We start from the raw sequence: 4,329 nt of genomic DNA, 5'->3' as shown, positions 1-4,329 counted from the left end.
GTGCTCAGGTCAGGGGTGCAGCCATGGCCGCCGTGCACGATGGTACAGAGGAGCGGGGTAGGGTGGGTGAGGGGCTGTGAGCGGACAGAGGGTATAATGAGGAACTGAGATGCTGGTTAAAAAAACAAAAGGAGATTAAAAGACAAGTCATATGCAAAAGTTTTTCTGATTTAACCCTGGGCCCAGGAGCTGGTGACAGGATTACTGACCATTTCAAATGCTGGGATGAGAGCAGGGACCCAGCCCATGAACTAGCATGGGAGTGAGTGCTGAGGATGTCCTTCTGGCTGAGGACACTGCTAGGCCAGCCCACAGGGAGGGATCTTAGGGTTTGGGAGGAGGAACCAGGACAAAGTTACTGCTATTAATAGACATGGAGAAAGGGCAGACAGCATAGCGAAGTCTGCTAGACAGGGACCTAGGGGCCACAAGGCTGGGGTCCAAGTCCTGACTTCCTTAGAGAGTCATGTCCCCTTCCTGGGCCTCCAAAGTCACTGCCATGCAGACATGGCCAAGGGTGGTGGGCACAGGGAAGGCTGAGCAAAGGCTCCGTCCTCCCCGTGACTACAAAGCCCTCGGGGGGTGGCTGACTCTGTCCATAGTGGGCTGAAGAGCAGAGCCAGAAGCTCTGTGGAATCAGGGGAAACTCTGTGACACCGATTCTTCCTGACGTGTGCACAGCGCTTCACAGGTCACAAAGCCCTATGGGCAGGAGCGCTCTGCGAAGGACCAGCAGGAGAGCCCCAGCTCGCCTCAGGATGCTGGCCAGATGCCTCACGATGTTCCTTTGGGCTCACCAATCGCCTCCTACTGTGATGTGCTCACTGTTGCTCTAGGGATGGCTATATTTCCATGGTCCTTCATATAATACATCACAAGGCCCTTGAGTCAGGAACTCTGTCTCACTCATCTTATTAGCAGGTTTGAACAGATGGATGGAAGAGAGAAGAAGGGACTCCAGGAACAGATGCATAGAACGATTGGTGGACAGATAGATGGATGGATGGAGAAGTGGGTAAGAGGAAATATGGAGTGACAAACAGGATGAAGAGGGAGAATCCAGACAGACGGGTGGGATACTCGATGAGCAGATAAGCAGATGCACAGACAGATGGAGGATAAAAATAAATAGAAGGGTAATGGGGAATAGATCCCTAAACAGATGAGAAGATGGAGAAAGGGAGAGAAGGAGACCTGGGCAAGGGGGAGAGGGCTGGTTGGATGGGGGGATGGAGGCAGTACACCCAATAGGGAAGGCAGACAGAGAGGGGGATGAAAGGACGGGCAGGATGGAAGGGTGGATGGTGGGAGGACAAAGCAGAGAGGCGGAGAGGCAGACGAGAGGGGAAGATGGGAAGACGAGAGGAAGACAAGCTCTTAGGATGCGAGGATGGGAGACATGGATCAACGGGAGGATGGGTGGGTGACTAGGGAGAGAGCACCCATGCATGAACCAAAGGGTTTTTCTTAATTATTCTGAGAATTTTAAGGAACCTTAAGGTTTTGCTCAGAGGTAACAGGAGCCTTAAGCTGAGGCTGCCTGAGGTGTGCAGGTCAAGGGCAGCAGTGATGGAGAGGAGCTGTTTCCTGCCCCTTCCCTCCTGCTCATCCTGGTCTGTGACTCCATCTCTCCCTCAGATTTTCTTCCTTTAACTGGACAGAAAACTGGATCTTCTACTCCTGGCCAAATGGGGAGCGCAGCCATAACTTCCAGAGTCATCCCAGGGCTGGGGGACCCCCAACGTCCCTGTCCAACATCATGGGCCTCTGGCCCCACTGTTGTGAGTAGGCAAAGCCTGAGCAGGATGTCAGGGGGCGGTCAAGGCAGCTGCAGTGTTACATAGGCCAGAGAGACCAAACGTCCCCTGAGGTTCTGAGACCAGCCTGCCATCCCCTGAATACCCCAGACCCCAGGGGACTATGCACACTGCTCATTTTGGCTATGACATTATTGTTGGCCCTGTTCTGTCCGGAAGGGTTGGGTCTCTTACTCAACCAAGTTAGGTGCTGAGCACACTATGGGCGTGTAATAACCGTGAGTGGGAAATGTTCTTCTCATCACAGAAGTAAAGTGTTGGGAGGAACCTCCCAGACCATGTGACCCACCCCCTACCAGGCCCAGGGTCTTCCTGCTTCTGTTCTGACCCTGGCCTTGGTGCTAATGATGCCACTGGACGAGATAATCCGCTGTCTGAGGTGACGGGATGCTCTGGGACAGCTCCTGTTCACCATCACGGAGAACCAAACAGCCAAAGCCACGTTGCCAGCTAGCGCAGAGCCCCGTCTGGAGCCAGGTCTCAGGACTGCAGGTGCCTTGCGTGCTCCATACTGGTGGGACAGACCAAGACATGTAGGAGCTTGGTGGCCTTGGGTCTGAGTCTGGGCTCTGTCGCTTGCTAGCTATGTGTTCTTGGGCAAGTGTCTTAACCTTTTGAGCCCCAGTTTCTGCAACTGTAAAGCTGTACCTACCTCATGGGGATGCTGGGAGAAGCGGACGAACAAACGCATGTAGAGTGGCAGCAGAGCGTGCCTGGCAGACAGCAGATGCCACTGCGTGGAACCTCCCTCCTTCCCATTCTGTGTGTCCCCCCTGCCCCAACAGTCAGTGTTCATTGAGCACCCGGGAGACTCTGCCACAGCCACGCACTGGTTGTGGAGGAGAGAGAGATGCTGAGATGATGGCTGAGATGTAAATGCCTCCACCAGTCTGTCTGGGCTCAGCAATCCCAGGAGAGGGCACCAGGCAGCCCCTGGACACCAGCTTCTCCCCTGCCCCTGCCCCGGAGGCTGCAGGGAGGAGCTGGGAGTCTGAGTGGCTGCTGGGATAGGCCATGGGGACATAGGGGCGGATGTGCAGCCCTGAGTGTTACCCAGCACCCTCCCTGAGTGTCCCCTCTGTATGCCTGCCTGCTCCTCTGTGAATTGAAGGAGGTGAACCAAATGGCTGCAGGGGTCTTTTTTTGGCCTGGACACCATTTCCTTGTCAAGGGTCAGAGCCTCAGCTTTCCAAGCAGAGTTCACAGCTTTTCACATCATCCCAGCCCCCTCACCCCAAACCTGACCATCCTGGAATGAAGGAGGAAAGGCAAGCGGATGGAAATGATGGGCATCTGGAACACAGGTGGATCCTCCACCAAGAGCATAAGCTGAAAACCGTGTCTACCCCATTCGGCTTTGGGCTTTGACCAACCACCCTCCCTCAGCCCCTGAGGGCTGCTCCAAACTGCCAGCTCTGTCCGCAGGCGATCGGCGCAAGGGCCTGTACCCACCACAGCCCTTCTGCTGGCCTCGGGGAACCTTCTCAGAAGAGGACACAGGACCCCAGACCTCCATAGGGACATCCCAGTGGGCCTTCCCCGGCCTCACTCACTGAGACAAGCCGGTGCTAGCACCCAGGACTGGAGCTGCTGTCACAACGTCTGACACAGAGACGGAGACACAGACAGGCGGACAGAGACGGACAGGAAGGCTCCCTAGCCGGTGCAGCCAGGTAGTGGCGACGGAGGGCCCTGAAGACCACCGGGCCCAGCTTCATTTCTCATGCAGCCTGGCGAGTCTGAGCCCAAGGACAAGGGGAGGGAGGAGACGGAGGCAGTTGGACGGAGGCAGGAGCCCTGAGAGGAGGGTAGCTCCTTTGGTATCTGGGCTGATGGCTGAAGGGTCTGAGGAGTCAAGGGAGCTTCAGTGTCTCATGGCTTCCCTCACTCTCCTGCCTCATGCAGAGAGAGCCAAGAGTGAGCTGGCTCTGCTTCCATCTGTCACCGCCCATACTAGCCCCTTTCTACCTCCCAGAGTTTGAGATTCCACTATCTCAGATGCACTCAATGCTCTGGCTCTGGAAGGTTTTTGTCTTTCAGAAGGGTCTAGGAGCCTTGGCAGAGAGCTCAGCACATGCCCCATCACAGGGTGAGAGGAAATCCTCCTGGGCGGGGCCTTCAGGGCTCCACCCCCAGGTTTCATCCCAGGCTCCGCCCCCTGGGCACTCAGAGGGCCCACTGACATTCCATGCAGGTTGTGTGCTCTGGACCCTCCAGGGCTCAGGGGGACCCAGGAAGGGACTGCAGATAGCTCAGCTATGTGGCTTCCAATGCAGGAATCTCCTGGAAAAGGGGTGTTCTTGCCAGGGACCCAGACCTCTTTCAGACTTGGCAGAAAAAGACCAGGCCTTTGCTCTCAATAAAGCCAGAGAGAATTGAATAGAGATTGCTCTGGGAGACTGCTCTGGCTGGGGACTTGGCTCAATGGATCTTTCCAGTCTCACATAGAGGATGATGGCTCCCCGAGGTGGTGGGCAGCTCTGTGTGGCCCTGGGCTGGGTGGGGGTGGGGG

General features: G+C 56.0%; 1 protein-coding gene across 2 annotated transcripts in view; it reads right to left on the bottom strand.

The window, feature by feature from the left end:
- HIVEP3 (human immunodeficiency virus type I enhancer binding protein 3) overlaps positions 1-4,329 on the bottom strand; it is a 441,341-nt gene that overhangs the window by 12,143 nt on the left and 424,869 nt on the right. The gene's annotated exons all lie outside the window — the stretch shown is intronic.

The sequence above is a fragment of the Bison bison genome, unplaced genomic scaffold (assembly GCF_000754665.1).
Source record: "Bison bison bison isolate TAMUID 2011002044 unplaced genomic scaffold, Bison_UMD1.0 scf7180017864484, whole genome shotgun sequence".
NCBI lineage: Eukaryota > Metazoa > Chordata > Mammalia > Artiodactyla > Bovidae > Bison > Bison bison.
The sequence above is the reverse complement of the archived record's forward strand: the minus strand, read 5'-3'. Positions and strand labels throughout refer to the sequence as shown.